The sequence below is a fragment of the Paramisgurnus dabryanus genome, chromosome 17, assembly GCF_030506205.2.
Source record: "Paramisgurnus dabryanus chromosome 17, PD_genome_1.1, whole genome shotgun sequence".
NCBI lineage: Eukaryota > Metazoa > Chordata > Actinopteri > Cypriniformes > Cobitidae > Paramisgurnus > Paramisgurnus dabryanus.
Window position 1 is genome coordinate 30,385,602 of NC_133353.1, and position 17,063 is coordinate 30,402,664.

General features: G+C 39.1%; 1 protein-coding gene across 2 annotated transcripts in view; it reads left to right on the plus strand.

Annotated features, from left to right (window-relative positions):
• The first annotated feature begins 7,986 nt into the window (after positions 1-7,986).
• Positions 7,987-17,063, plus strand: part of esrrga (estrogen-related receptor gamma a) — a 219,433-nt gene continuing 210,356 nt past the window's right edge. The window contains exon 1 of one of the 2 annotated variants that reach the window (XM_065288325.2): positions 7,987-8,399. The gene's annotated coding sequence lies outside the window, so the exon portion shown is untranslated. The remainder of the gene's footprint in view (positions 8,400-17,063) is intronic. The other variant, XM_065288322.2, reaches the window with a different exon arrangement.

Here is a 17,063-nt window from a genome sequence, read left to right on the forward strand (position 1 = left end):
AAACAAAGCCCACCCGGAAGAGAAACAAGGTGGAAGGGGCACCAAACAGTCTACAAAAACAAGGACTGTCAATCCCCGGTCAAGGATGAGGTTTAATTGGAGGTTTGCAAGAAATGAGACCGGGCTGGTAAGAACCAAATAAGTTACTCTCACCTCCAGCCTTGTATGCAATTTAAAACAACACACTTGAGCTATATCCTTCATCTCATGCTGGCGTCAGTCTGCTGTCGCCCGATTCTCCTCTCCCATGCCTCTGCTTCTGCACTGTATTGAAATAACAGCACGACCAGCATGACAGTAATGAAGCATTGTTACACAAAGTCTTAATATTACTCTCCCTAGAGTTTCATTGAACACTGGCGACTGGGGTTAGGATATGACCTTTGGCATCTTGTTCTCTTTTGAAGTGTGGTGTGGAAGTTACAGGGGCAGGTTGCATCTGAGATATGAAACTTTTCCTCTGTGTCAGCAGGTTTTGGGGATTTGGTTGCATGTTAGTCCTCTGTTTGTGACTTGGGGATGATTGATTGTTCTCTTTAATTGGGAGGAGACAATCTCCTTCAACTTCACTTCATTGCTGGATAACAGTTCATGTGTCATTGTTTTTTCTTAGACTAGTTTTTAAAGGAAAATGCTGGGTGTTAATAACCTATACTGTTATAAATGCAAAATTAATTGGAAAAAAAATGAAATTGTTGAATGTTTTACATAATGACAAATCTGATATCCATAAAACAGACATATAAATCATTAATTTAAAGGTTAATATAAACAATGTTCTTACAAGCAGTAAACATGTTATAACAAGCCTTTTTTTTTTAGAATAAACATCTTTGTCTACTGTGTGTTTTTTTTTTGTAGAGTTTTTGACAGGCATATTTCACAAGACCCTTATCTGCAACATAAAAACTTCTCGTTTAAAGACGATGGACACATATTTGTAAAGCGTAAGCAGCAACTGATTTGAGAGCAGTTTTTTTTTCAAGCGAGCGCTGTGCCTTTAAGAAGCGACTCTTACCTGGACTCCCGCCACATAGCTGAGGTAAACCGCGCTTTATATCTTCAACACACATACTGTTTATGTGCATGATCTTTTAAACCTTTCAATCACCACTTTTACACATCAGTGAAATACGGTTAACATAATACCGAGTCACTGCTTTACATAATCAATTTTACTTTCGTTTTAGTTTCTCTGTGTCGATTGACATTACGAAACACAGTCAAGTATAGCATGTGAAACACGTGCGGGAAAAAAACTCGCGGTTATCAACTCGAATGCACGAAATATGGATGCTCGCACTGTCGCTTCGTAACTTTAGACGATGGAAACAATGCACGTTGATTTTGTGAGTGGACCATTTGTCCTTCAGATGTTTAGTAACATTGTGATGGAGACAGACGGCGACGTGAGGTCGATTGTTTCCGTAAGCTTGAGAAATTGCTCGGCTGTGTTTTGAAACGACATTTCTAGCGCGCACATGGTAGCGCGCTGGATGTGTTATTGTATTTGATGGGACACCCACCAGGATATAACGTAAGCTCAGAGCATGCTGCAGTTTCAGCCAATATAAATCACAAACACATCTCGGGCTGCCTCATATGCCCTTGTTGAATCGTTTGTTTATTTACAATGGGCTCTGATCTCAATTCAGTAAACAGCCTGAAACTGTGGGCTAGTGCTACACCTCTGGGCAGATGTTTTTTGCGTTAAAGTTAGTTCAGCATTTGATATTACTGATAGTTATAGTTTAACAACATTATTTTAAGAAATTATTCATTAAAAAAAATCAAACGATTTCTACATCTTTTATTCACCCTTGTGTGACTGTAAACTCATATTACTTTCTTTTAGTGGATGCCAAAATATTTTGAAGAACCTTTTAGCTTATTCATACTGTCAAAATGACCCTCAGTGAATTATTCACTGAAAATATTACGCTGTGCTTTTAAGTTAAAAATAACACTGTATTCCATATGGCTCATGGGCTATATTTTAAATGTGCCAAAAAGATCATTAAAAAATAATCTGTTAAATTGTTCTCTGATATCTACATAGAAGGTTTGTGGCTTTATTAAGTCCTTAAATTATCGAAAGATGGTTTAATATGTCATTTACAACCCTAGAATTTGCCCCCAGAATGAAATGGGTCATGAATGGGTAAAAGGGTCATGAATAATAATGTTGATCTCTGTTCTGATTGGCTGTTTCACAGAGCAGCTCATTTGGGTAACTCTCTGTGTGTGTGTGTGTGTGTGTGTATGTGTGTGTGTGCGTGTGTGTGTGTGTGTGTGTGTGTGTGTGTGTGTGTGTGTGTGTGTGTGTGTGTGTGTGTGTGTGTGTTTGTTTAAACAGACTTTATATTTGATCCTGTATCAGACGAAGATAAGAAATTTGAGGAATAATCAAGTTTACGTTTCTGAGTGGTAAGTTTGTGTTTTTTCAGTATGGACCTGCAAAACGTAGCTGTAACGCCAATAGTAGAACTTCAGCCTAAACGTTAGCATATAGCATTAACTAGCATATAGCGCTAACTCAGCAGTTACAACTGTTATTTAGCATTGCAACAACATTGTTCGTAATTTAGTGTGTAATTTAATGTTGGGGCATACATTACGACATTATGTAATGTCACAGTCGGTGTTAAGTTAAGATTGTTTGATGCTCACCAGGGAGCTACACTGCGACCAAAATGGTCGCATATGCGACCTTTTGAACTGCCGTTGCGACCCTAATTTTTAATGGGTCGCAAATGTGCTACCTAATGTTTTAGACAATATGCTATGATTTACTATGAGCATTTATTAAAACAGAAATGTGGATCTTAAGAATACGTTTTATAACATGCTCTGAGCCATCAACACGTTGGCTTCATTTTGTGTGAAAGCACGTCGTGTCTCTCCCTATCAGTGTGCGTTTGCGTGCTCAGCTGTTTCTCAATGAATTGGGTGGGACGCGACGCAAGCGCAGTGTCTTCCTTGTTTCTGAACTTGAGCAGAGGTCTTTCTTCACTGAGGACGCGGGACTCGTATGGTTCCGGGTTTATGTTTTAAATGGTCTGTCGGGTCCGGTTACGTCCTAGTTTAATTACTTTGGGTCCCAAGTCTGATTAATGTTGTGTTTATAACCCGAGTCGATCGGAAAACGTCCATGAGCGCTACCGCGCTAAAGCTCGAGTGCAGTTTCAGCGTGCCTCCGGTTTCTATGGCGATGGTTCTTGTTACGACCATGCGCTGCATTTTCTTTCTCACATTTTTTTAATAATCTTATTATTAATTAACCATATATTTTCTAAAACCATATCCATATTAAGTTTGGACAGAGATTGTAGCAAAAAGCAATGCTAATGTCAAGCCAATTGCACTGAACGAGCAAAGCAATGTAAAGTCTGTCACCGGGACAGCAAGTAGACTTTTAAATCTGAAATAATGAGTGGATTAAGCTTTTTAAATCGGCAAGAGAGAAATAGAAAGATAGAGCAGAAGCAGTAAAAGTGCCTTTCTAATAGAAAGTATTACCATTATAACATCAGTCATAACATCAGTCACATTTATAATCTATAGACCTGCACTGTCTATTAATATACTATACATAGTATTGTATTATATTGAGTTTGATAAAAGGGGTCTAATTGCTTCATATATCAGTGCAAAAACAGTAAGTCTTTTCGTGGTGCTTTGACAAACAGTGTCAGCTTTGTTAATGGCAAAGAAAGTTTGGGGTGGTTAGATTGATGAAATATAATGTGAAATTAATATTAATTTTCAATGAATCAAAGTATTGTGTTGTGTCACACATTATTAGTTCTACATCACATGTATAGTAGACCATTATTTGTCAGTGGGTAATAATTGCCCTTTTCACCGGCTACCACCACCAAGTAAATAAAAAGCATATCTGTGCAATACAGTTTCATTATTGTTCATTATTATCCAGAGCGCCTTAATATAACTTGAAAAAAATATGTGCGACCAAATCATATTTTGCGCCAGTAACTGAAAAAGTTGGTAGCGCAAGTGCTACCAGTGGAAAAGGTTAGTGTAGTTCCCTGCTCACGATATGTCATTACCATGTACAGAACTCTTATTATTCATCTATGCCTAGGTAACTAAGGATGGGCACGAGTACTCGATTGCTCGAGTACTCGAACGTGGCATCGATGATCGATCACGAAAACGATGATCATGTGGGTTTATTTATTTATTTATTGTGGATATGGCGGCATTTGGATGTCTGGTTAGTGTTACAAGCGCATGTGGTAGTAAAGACTGGGTCTGGAGATGCATGTTTGCGTGGCCACACCTCACATCACTGAGGCACTATGGTTTAAAAGGATGTTGTGATTTTTGGAAATACAGTCAGTCAGGTGCAAAATGTACAGCACTGTCAAAAGTTCAATGGGTTATCATCTCATATTTAAACATCAAATGTTAAGAGATACCAGAGAGCCATACGAGCATTAACATTTAGGGGTGTAACGATTCATTCGTTTTCTCGATGCATCGATTACAAATCCTGCCGATGCATATGCATCGATCTTGAAACCTGGATTTTTGAATCGTGAATCGTTTGTTTCGATTTTATATTTAACAATCGAATGAATCGTGATTATATAACGAATATGATGGATAATAAAAAATATTTAAAATAATTTTAAATTAGTTACATCTGCGACGTAAAATGAGCAGTGGATTACGTCACTACTCTTCAATTTGCGGCGCGCCTGTTTGCTGTCATTTGAATAAACACAGCAGACAGTGCACAAATGGAGGGACACGAAGGAGAACAACGCACCAGCCAACATGAGATCAAAGGTTTGGGATTACTTCAGTTTTCACGAAGTAAATTGAAAGACTGTCCGAAGTCCGTTGCAGTTTGCAGACATTGTAAATCTGAGTTAAAATACATTGGAAATACAACGAACCTTATTAGCAACCATCTCCGCAGATGCCATGCCATTAAGATAGACATACCTGCACTTAAAGCAGCTAGTATTTTAGGGTCAGACGTGAGAAGTGCTACTCCTTTACACACTTTGCTGTATTTACACACTTTGCTGTATTTCCTAAATGTTCAGGAAATGTATGCAATGTTTACAATAAACGTTTATGGTGCATTGAATATGTAGAAGTAGTATTATTTTTCTTGGTTTACTTGCTTTAATGTATTTTGAGTCCTAAGAAGTTAAGCTATTAAACTAAAGTCCTGAATCTAGTTAATGAAAATCTATTAAATGGTCATGAATTTCCCAAATATTTCTTTTATTTGCTCAGATGCAGATGTATACTAATTTATAGAACAGAATCGTTAATATTCGAATCAAATCAAATTTTACTGCTAATCGAATCGAATTGAATCGTTCTGGTTAGCAAAAATCGTTTTTGAATCGAATCGGAAACCTTTGAATCGTGAATCGAATCGATTCGCAGTCTACCCAAAGATTCACAGCCCTATTAACATTACATCTTGACTGAGGTAAGAGGACGACACGGCACAGCTAATCGCTAAAATGATAGCAAAAGACTTAAAGCTGCTTAATGTTATGACGCTTGTGCTTTGACTGGACGTGTTAAAAAGTGCGCTGTTTATGATGCACATCCACAAAGGGAGTTAAACTTTCAGTTTTTTAGATAACTTAGTTGAAAACTTAGTTGAAGTCTTGCACTTCATGACGATAGATGCACGTTGTACATTTATGTTGTATAAAGGCTTAATATTATGCAGAGTTTGTCATATAGAAAGCGCTTCGGTTTGTGTTTATTAACCCTTTAGTTTCACTTCATCACACAGCTTTTCCTGTTAGAGGTTTCTGTTAAAAACATTTAATTCATTAATAATCTAGTATGTGTTCATTGTTCTGTCATAGTTTCTTCAAAATTAAGTTTTATTTGAGTGTTTTTAATAAAAATATTTTCATTTTCACCATGACGTGTACGCCCCGCCCCTTTGATTGCCCCGCCCCCAGTTAATCGAGTACTCGTTCTTCAGACCTATGGATTAATCGAAATGAAAAAATGACATAAATGCACATCCCTAGGAAATACAGTTTTATATTCTACAACACCTTTAAGTTTACTGGGGTCATACGATAGTTTGTCAAACCCAAGTTTATAAATTGTTCTTTATAGTAATTCTGCACTCCGGTATTCAAACTTAGCTTGTTAAGACACATATGGTATATTGAATGTCATTGACATGACCAAACCAGAAAACTGGTCTCACCACGTCCGCTTGCTGGAAAAGTGAGGATGGTAGCTTAAAATCATGGCAATAACTGTGGACTTTAAAGTAATCTGCAAATCTAGCTTTTTTATTCGATAATGTTGTCAAGCAGAAATAAACAAATAAAGTACCAGAAGCGGCATAATCCTAACAACGATTTCTCTTGTGTACTAGTATGCACAAAATCAGAAGTTCAATTCCACTGTTGTGTTATTAGGCCACCTGAATCGAAACCGACACAACCTGTTTTTACAGAATACTTATGTTTGTTGTGCCAGGTTTATCATCAGTAACACTAAATACCATTGTGAATTGACACAGTTTAAATATGCAAAATGGCAATATAATGGGTTCTTTTTAGTGATTTTTTGTAAAAAGCATATAGACTTTTATGTGCTATTTGTGACCCTGCTGGTGAAATCCAGGCTAAAGTCTCATAATCTAATGATGAGATTATCAAAGTTTGATTTTATTTACTGATTTTACTTTAATTTTAACATTAGACATGACCTTACTCAGTTAATATTAAAGAGCACCTATTTTATTGCTATAAAGAATGTTATTTTGTGTATTTGGTATAATACAATGTGTTCACACCAAATAATACAGTGTTGTTTCACACCAAAGGAAATTTAAAAACATGAATCGGACAATAGGTGCTCTTTAAAGAAAAAAAAGTGTGTATTAGTACATGTTAACGATATGCAAAAGCTACATACCCCAAAGTAAACGATGACGCGAGTTATCGATTCCAACGTAATTCTCTTTTCTTGGACTAAAACAAACACACGGATTGTAGGCGACAGTTTACTTCCTGGGCCTGTTGATTATTATTATTAAGACATTTTCATAAGTTAACTCCTGTTAGCATTGCATTGTGAGCGAATCTTTCAAACAAGGTACTGTAAGGAGTGTCACATTTACGGCTGACGTCAGAGGTATTCAGGCCAATCACAACGTACAGATTAGCTGGCCAATCAGGGACACAGAGCTTTTCAAATAGAGGAGTTTTGTACAAAATCAATGCGTTTGAGGAAAGCAGTATATCTGGAGCTACAATAATGTACATTATGTGGAAATAATGTGTTTTTAGCCATAAACCATGCGAAGACATTGCATTATACCAAATACACAAAATAACTTTGTTTTTAGCAATGAAATAGGTGCATTGTAAATATATCAAGGTTATATTATTACACCTCTAGGATGTGTTTATGTAATAAACAATAAATCACAAAAACCGACAGGCAGGGTTAAGTATTATTATTTTTGACAACTTTGGTGCTTATCAGTTCCTGATTACTGTATAGAAATAAAATTTGGTTCAAAACATCTGTTGTTGTGTTCCACAGATGAAATAAAGTTGAATTTAGAAATACATGTGGCTAAGTATATAATGACAGAAGTGTTATATTTAGCAAACTATTCCTTTTAATGGTCTGATACCATGCAATGCAGCATCCTAAATTGTGCATGCTTTTTCTGTAGCACATTATGTAACATACATTCATGTATTACTCACATAAGTGTCATCTTGTGAAGCGTACTTGTTTATTTTGCAAGTTAAAATCCTGAATCATGAAGCGAGCAGAAAACGCACAAGAGTGTTTCTAGAAACGTGAACCCTCTTGAAACAGCTGTTTGTTTGTTTGTTTATAACAAGTCTGGTTTTGGGGTTGAACGATCAACATTTTTTCACACGAGACGGGCATACATCAGGGACCACAGATCCCAAAGGCTCCCGGCTAGTGACAGTTAGCTCCTAGTCCGGAGATCCTGGCTCTCACTTCCTTGAAACGTGATGCTTCTGTTTTTCAGTAAAGCAGCTCTTTTTTGCCGGCTTGCAATAGGAGATCTGTCTGCGCTGTGTACTAGTACACAAGCGGGGGAAACGAGCCGGCCAGCTTGCCCAGCAGCCTTTTTTCTCCCTCTCTCTCTCCCTCTCCCTTTCTCTCTTTCCTCCCTCCTTTTCTAACCCTCACTTGCCAAGCCAGGGTCCTGCTTAATGATTTTGAGAGAAACGCACAGCCCCTGATTCAGGCTAGCTAAGTGAACGCGAGCAGGCTTTTTTTGTTTGTGGTCGCTGCATTGGGGAGGAAAAGCGAGAGGCAGCCGGCGGGCGGACGTCCTTGAAAAACTGCACCAGAGAACTCTGTGAGGGAAGCCAGGATCCAGCGTAAGTAAGGCACACCTCCGATTGGGAGGGACGGCGGGGTGCACGAGAGACCTGCTGCTCTGTGATGACCCACCAGGCTGGACTGAACCGTGGTAGTTGTGGATATGTGGCGCTTGGTTTTTTAAATGCTTAATGCTTGTGACAGGGGATTAGGTGAAACAAATAATACCTTATGTCTCTGAAAAAAGCTGCCAAACTTTTTTTGTGTGAAGCTAGGCTGTGTTGTGATTCAATGCGTACTTAAAGGTAATATGATAGTATTGTGGCGTATAGTGGTTTAATATTGTTTTTGTTTGTTGTGTCGTACTAAGTGAAACAGCACTGTATTGCATTCATTTGGGGATTACCTGTTTGTAGGCCATGAATTAATTTGTATACACAGCATGCCAGAAACGTTGCCTGGGATTATGCACAGAGCGCATTCCTAGACATTGTTGATACATGGCAGTAGTTTACAGTCACAAAACCGAACATGCAAATGAGCTCTTGTTTCGACTGTATTTATGTAACGCATAATATAGCTTTATGACTGCTCTGTTAGCCAATCTAGGTCGCTTGATAATTCCCACATCCCAATGCATACCAATCATGCAAGTTTTAATCCTGTAGTAGCTTCTGATCGTGTTAGTACTAGTCTGCAACCAGATGACGTGGATTTATTTTGTGGACAAACTTGCACCCTGCTTGCTACGCATCGCACCCTAATTGATACCGAGAGCTTTCTGAATGTGGATCGTCTATTAATACACACACCACTGATGCCAGCCACAGCTTTATTTGCTGCGTGGCCAGAACGGAAAACTAAAACAGTTGCATCGTTTACCTCTTCTTGCGAATGCAAAAAAACATTGTAGACAAGCCTAGCTCATCCGAGTCAAGTCTGAATCAAGACAGAGATACAGCTTTATCTGGTTTATCTGCTTTGTCTTAATTCAGACTTGGACTTGACAGTTTGAATGTGCTGGGCTCGATCGCAACCAGGCCAAAAACAAACCTTAGTGAATGGGAAATGGTGTTCTACAGTTTCACAGGACCAGCTCATCCAAGTCTGAATCAAGACAGATATTCAGCTTTATCTAGACTTGGTCTTAATTCAGACTTAGACCTGACAGTTTGAATGTGCTGGACTCGATCGCAACCAGGCCAAAAACAAACCCTAGTAAATAGGGAATGGACGTTCCACAGTCACACAGTTCCAGCTCATCCGAGTCTGAGTCAAGACAGATATACAGCTTTTTCTGGACTTGGTCTTGATTCAGACTCTGACTCGACAGTTTGAAAGAGCTGGACTCGACCACAACCAGGCCAAAAACAAACACAAGTTAATTGGGAACGGCGTTCCAAAGTAACACAGATCCAGCTCATCCGAGTCTGAATCAAGACAGATATACAGCTTTATCTGGACTTTGTCTTAATTCAGACTCTGACTTGACAGTTTGAAAGAGCTAGACTCGACCGCAACCAGGCCAAAACCAACACTAGTGAATGGGGAATGGCATTCTACAGTTTCACAGATCCAGCTCATCCAAGTCTGAATCAAGACAGATATACAGCTTTATCTGGACTTGGTCTTGATTTAGACTCGAACTTGACAATTTGAATGAGCTGGACTTGATCGCAACCAGACCAAAAACAAACTCTAGTGAATGGGAATGGCGTTCCAATTTCACACAGATCCAGCTCATCCAAGTCTGAATCAAGACAGATATACAGCTTTATCTGGACTTGGCCTTGATTCGGACTCGACAGTTTAACTGAGCTGGACTCGACCACAACACTGGCCATAAACAAACACCAGTGAATGGGGACCAGCGTTCTGTAGTCACACGGGTCAAGTATCTGCAGTAGAATTTGGGAGAATAGCCATTTTCGGAACATGTCTTAATTCAGTCAAGTCTTAAGTTTATACAGTAAATCTCTCTGTTCACGTAAAAGATCTATTTACTGCTAATCCCTGGTTTGCTTTGCAGCGCAAAGACCTCCGAAATCCTGTAGATTTAGAGCAGAGATGATCTTCCGATTAGTATTCCACTGTCATCATGCATTCGTCAAGTTTACATGCTCGCCCTCTTCCCAATATATTCTGGGGCATGGTACACAGCATGTCGCTTTAGTTCCCCTGGATTTAACTCTGGAGTTGCAGGAGTACTCTCTGAATTAATTTCTGAACTCTCTGGTCCTTTTATATCCCGTGATGTCGGTTTTTCAGATAATGTGCAGTTACCCATTCGCATACACATCAATTCATTATCTCAAAGAGAGGTATTTAGTAATCTTTACTAATCCTAAGGATTAATTTGAGAACGATATATGCATTGTCTTACTCCCAAAATAATATGTTTGTCACAAATTATTAGGTAGAAGTATTTTTTTATAGTTTCTGCCTTTAGAGTATCACGGAAGGTAATTTATCTTAGAGTTTGTTATGCGACAAAGCTGTGATGCTTTTGTATCATCTCACAATCACTCTTATGAGAGGCGAGTTTGAAATGTGGCTTCCTGGAGGAAATTAATCTTCTATGGTTTATTAGTGGAGGCCACATTCTGAAGTATCCTTCACCTTTTGAATAATTAACAAGCAAGCTAAACAATGTGGTAGATAGGTGCCATAAATCTGAAGGCTGTGGAGGAATACTTTTGGTCCAGCATTCATAAAGAGTCTCAAGCGTTCTAAACAACGGCGAAATGAGATGAATTAATTGCGCCGTTGCTTTGGCATCTGCCGTCTTAACGTAGCTTTTATAAAAAGAAGTCCAGTCAGGCCCTTTCCATATCTTCAGGCCCTTTCCATATCTTCTACCCCTGTTGGTGGACGGCTCCACTGTTTTCTTTAAGACAAAGAGCTTTCTGTTAAAGCTACTCTCAAATTCTCAAGCGATCGATACCTATAGATCCTCTAATTGGAAGCCATTAGTTATGGGGTTTATAAAGCTAGTAATTATTGTGTGTAATCTTGCAGAAAATTAAATTTGGAGTTGTGTACAGTGTATTGGAGAGAAGATTTTTTTGCTGCCGCATTTACTGTCTGTCAGGTGCTGCGCGGGCCTACTTTTTCTTTTGCAGACTGCAACCAATTTTGGTTTGTCTAGCATAATATATTGCATCTATAAGGAATAATAAAAAAGCAAGACCTTATAAAAGCATATTTTATTCCTTTTTTGGAACGCAGATTGTGACATTGTAAAGTTGCCTTAAAGTAAACAAATTATGAATGCACCAATTTAAAGGTATACTCCACTTTCATAAAAAAATCCAGATAATTTACTCACACCCATGTCATGTCTTTCTTTGTTCAGTCGAGAAGAAATTAAGTTTTTTTAGGGAAACATTTCAGGATTTTTCTCCAATATAGTGGACTTAAGTGGACTTCAACAGTTTATAGTTTCAATGCAGTTACAAAGGGCTCTAAACGATCCCAACTGGGGCATAAGGGTGTTACCTAGCGAAACGGTTGTCATTTTTGTCCCAAAATTCTTCTCATCTTGCACCAGCTATGTGACACGCCAGTGCGACCTTACGTATTATGTAATCACATCGAAAGGTCACGCATTACGTATGTGAAAAGCACACTTGCGGACCATTTTAAACAATAAATTGACACAAAGACATTAATTAGTATCATTCCACATACAACAATGTCAAAATGGTCCTCTTTCTTCACACTTGTAAACACTGAAGCGGTAGTTTTGCATACATCATGCGTGACCTTTCGACGTGATAATGTAATATGTAAGGTCACGCTGGCACATCACACGGCTAGCGCAAAATGAGAAATTGTGGTTTAAAGGTATTTTTGGGGGGAAAATATTGATTGTTTCGCTAGATATGACCCTTATGCCTCGATTGGGATCGTTTAGAGCCCTTTGTAACCGCATTGAAACTGTTAACTGTTGAGGTCCACTAAAGTCCATTATATGGAGAAAAATCCTGGAAGGTTTTCCTCAAAAAAACTATTTTTTTTTCTCGACTGAACAAAGAAAGACATTAACATCTTGGATGACATGGGAGTAAATTATCAGAATTATGTTTTTATGAAAGTGGAGTAATGTCTTAATATTCTTGACAACGTATTAGCACATACAAAATGTATTTATACAGCCTCACATCCAGTGCTGGAGATGTCTGTTTGTGAGTTTAAAAGGGTTGCTGGAATATGAAGTTGTCACTGTGGATTTCCTATGAGAAGACGGCAATGCCTCAGGCTAACACGCACACGCTATTGGTAGGAGAGAAAGAACCGAGCTGCTATGTGGCAGGTGTGTTGTGGTGGCGCTTTCATTTTACTAACTGGTTACTGTTTGCGGTAACTTGTGAAATATTCTTCACATGCTTGCTGGGAAAGTCACTGAAAACTTATTTTGAAAAGCAGTTTATTGGAAGAACCACTTTTGGCTCCTCAAAGATTCTTAGAAGAATCATTTAGTTCATACCATTTTATAACCAAAAGAAGTGTTAAAGGTTCTTCAGGGAACCATTCAACCAAAAATGGTTCTTCTATGGCATCGTGATGGACATTTATTTTTAAGAATGTATAGGGCTGTGACGGTGGCAGTATTTTACCCCCACGAGGGTAATGCACAAGTTCACCAAGGTTGTGCGGTAGTTATACTGTAGAATGCGAATGTGTGTCTGTAGGCACTTGCCCATTGATGCATATATGCTTATATATAATGCATACATATATTTTGAAATATAAAAATGTAAACGAGGATCAGATATACTTTTCTTAACAAACGTCCGTGTTCAAAGGCGCCGATTTCTTTTTCCGCCAGTGGGTGCTCACCACAACGTCATGCAATACGTAGGATACATAGCATCGACAGACGCTTTGAAAAAAGGGGGATAGTGGGGCAGTAGCGTTTTCCCCATAGTTTTAGATGCAAAATGTGAAACAAATTTGAAGCAATTGAGCATATGTGCTTGGCCATTTTGTGGGTCCTCGAGCCGATGCACGGAGCACCCACGGGATCGGCCCCTACCTGTATGTGTTTGTTTATTGTAGCACTTCCATCCGTGAAACCACACTTGGTTCAAGTGAGGAGCCTTATCGGGGTTATAAAGTTTGGTGTACTGGTTTGCGCATATTGATACTTTTCGCAACCTTGAGTGACCAGGAGAGAATATCTCCGCCCCCAAGCCAGAGGGTCATCACTGATGTCATTTGCCCCCCTTTGAAAATAGCGCCCCAACTCTGAGTCTTTTGGCCATTTGCATTCACACAAACTTAAAGACATCTTGCTAGGCAATATTGTAATTTAAAAATTTTCATAGTTTGTAACGTGCACACCACTGCTGGTTGCACTTCACCTTTGTGATGACGCTGCATCACAGCGATGGTCAACCGCCCTAGCCCTAGAAGTGTAGCATTGGGGAGAGTTTGAAGCTCCTATTTTTGTAAAAGCATTCAATTCCAAACACAGCACACAGCTTGATATACATAACCAACTGATTCGTTTGGATATAGGCATGTGCCACAGTAAACCTTAAGTGTTAAATCACCTTTAATTAAATGATATGTTGTCAGTGCATACTGCAATAGTACCAAGAGACCAGTTAAAAAGTTCTAAGCAAATGCTGCCCAACAATGGAAGATCAACTGAAATTATATCTTTAGCATTCCTGGCTTGTTGTTCACTGGTCCCAATTTAGAACTGGACCACTAACAAAAAGCATCGCACCTGGTACAGTGTGCCTGCGTGACCACCTCTTTTAAAATAGCTCTTGCTTTTGCTTTCAGAGTCGTAACCCTAAGAAAAGTTAGATACGTTATGCTTCTGCATAAACTAACCAGGCTGATATGCAAAGCAGCTTTTGTTTAGCTGTGTAAATGAAAATTGCTAATCAATTTTACCCCTTATTTCATGGCCCGTGGTTTCTGCCCCACCCCCACCAGCTGGTTAATCATGCACAAGCTGAACACTTCATTACCCAGGACATGTTTGCCCCTTAGCGCTTTCTCGCTAGTAAATTAGTTCTTTCTATTTATACAGGTAAGGCAGGTCAGAGGTCTCCGGGTTGCGAAAGGTAAAGTGTTGAAATTAATATAGCGCCAGACTCTTCTGGCTGAAAGCCTCCCAGAAGTAAAGCCCTCGAACTTAAACAGTTTCATAAGGAGAAATGAATTGGCACTGTAGGAGTGCGGCTCTTTTTGTTCTAGCTTCAGATTGGTCCTGCTGTGTTCTTTCTGCGCCGCGCCACACGTCCTTTGAAGCCATGGGCTCAAATCTTGGAAGCCTGTTTCCTACGCAGTGCCTGTCCTATCTGCCTCCCCACCTTCTCGACGCTCGTCCAGGTTGTTTTTGCGGTTTCATTACGCTTTTTTGGCTGCATTGAAGTACATCACTATATTGCTTTTTTATAAAGTATACTTGTGATAATCGTGGGAGAGCCCCAGAGATTTGAGAGTGCAGTGTTTTATCTCTATGTAATCCCGTAGTGACAGTGTATCATCCGTATGGCGAAAGTCCAGGGGGTTTCGTCTGGGCTTTATAGGGGATGAGGAGAAACTGATCTGTTTCGCAGATGTTACGGACTGAATTCTGCATGTTCAGAGTTTACTGACCTTGATGAGTGATGGACACATTTTGTGGGGAGGCCCACCACTTGTTGTTAAAGTGCACTTGACAGGGACTGATGAAAGATTTCCCGTGTAGATCAGCTTTTCTACATAATGTATGGTTGTGTCTCATCTGCCACCTGCCAAGTTCACTTGTAAGTACCAAGGTAGTCAGCTTTTCTAAAGATGTCCTATTGTCAAAATTGTTGCAAAGCACTAAAACATTCGAGAACAGTGTGTGTGTGACACAATCTTAGCAATGAACCTATATTGCTTAAGCAAAATAGACAACTTTTAAAAACATACCTTTGTAAATCAATACCTGCTACTGTATGTTAATGTGCGACCTTAGTATTGCGTTTTTTGGTAATTTTGTGATCTCTCAAGCAATGTTAAGTGGATCTAGGCCCTTGCTAGGGTCCAGATTTGTGTTTATTATGTGCTGGTTCATGTCAAAGGGAACAAAAATGTGGAATGAACCAAAGCAGATGACGATGCAACCTGCGATCACACTGTTGCAGCAAGATTGTCAAGATTCCCATTTAATCAGTGTTGCTAAAAATGAGCGGATTGCTTTGAGGTTCAGCCCCTAACTTTCTCATCAGAGAAGTGGACCACTCGTGACCCAGTGCAGTTATAAGAAGTCTGGCCCGAGGAGCCCATCAGCTGTCTTAGGAGATGTCCTCATGAGGTCTCTCAATCTGGAGTAAGCCAACAGCCCAGCGTCTCTCTCATCATCTGCCTTCCTAAAAATATAACCCATGCCGCCTTCTTACCCTGATCCTTCGGCATCTGATTTCATCTTTAAGACCTATTTTTAATCGCGGGCGCAGTAAAGACATTCCTCCATTAATTCATTAAATGACCCAGCTGTGCTGTGTCATATTTTCCCTTGGCCTTCTCGCTATGTACTGCTGAGGACGGTGCCCTATTATGTGCCGCTGATTTGTTCCTGGCTGCGAGTTTTGGATCGCATCACAACTTGAGTATTTTCATTGAAACCAGAGCACCCTCATCACGTGTATTTACATATAAATATACACTTGCGGTACACAGAGAGATGGCTTAAAACGGCGCTGGGGTGTGGTGGGAGTCATGCTTTTTTCCAGTCCGATCTGATGTTAATAATGTTTACATCCAATAATAGCTAATACGCTCATCTTATCGCGTTTGGAAGCTGCGACGTGCCTTAGATGCTCTTCAGGCTTTGCAATGGAAAGTCGACGTTTCAATTACGTGTGCCAAATATTTAGATTACTGTAGCTTGTCTGAAGCTAGGCAGGAGGTAATTCAGTTCTCAAAAATGGGCGCTAGTAGCTGCTACCGCTACTGGTAAATAAGTAAATAGAAGGTCAACATGATTTTTAATCCTTTTTTAATGTTGTACACAGTACATGCCTCCTGCCAGAACGGTTAGCATCTAGCTGACCTGAATTATTTTGCTCATAACAGCCCTGGGTCAGATGAGCCGTTCATGCTAACGTAACATCCCAGCATGATTCATACTTAACTAGACTGTGTGCACGGGGTAAATTTGGAGCCAAGGGATAACTGTGACTTCACCATGCACTTAAGTATAGATTGATCAAGTAGAGTGACAGACATACAAGATGTACACAGACATACAAGTTGTATGTGATGACATTAAGACGAAATGATCTGAACGGCTACCCAGCTTCAGTTACAGTGTCAGTGTTTTGAAAAATGACAGTATTTTAAGCTATACACTCTTAAGTAAAGATTCTTAAACATTCTTTATAAAAATTTCTTTATTATAATCTTTATTAAGATTCTTTATTATGCTGTTTAATAAAGAACCATTAACGTGTAAAGTACTCAAGTATTTTTACTTTATTAAAGTACATTTTTCAATACCTGTACTTTATTAGGTTGTTTTGAAGCATAAAATCATTTTATTAAATTTTATTCCACTACATTTCACATTAAATATATTTTAATACTTAATTAGTTACATTAAAAGTATACAGTACACAAGATAGTACTAGCTTTTAATGTATTTAAGTATTAAAGGTAAAAAAGTATTAAAGGTAAAAAAAGGACGCAACCTCAGAAGGTGAGCACTCAGTCTTTGAAGGTCGCAATCTCCG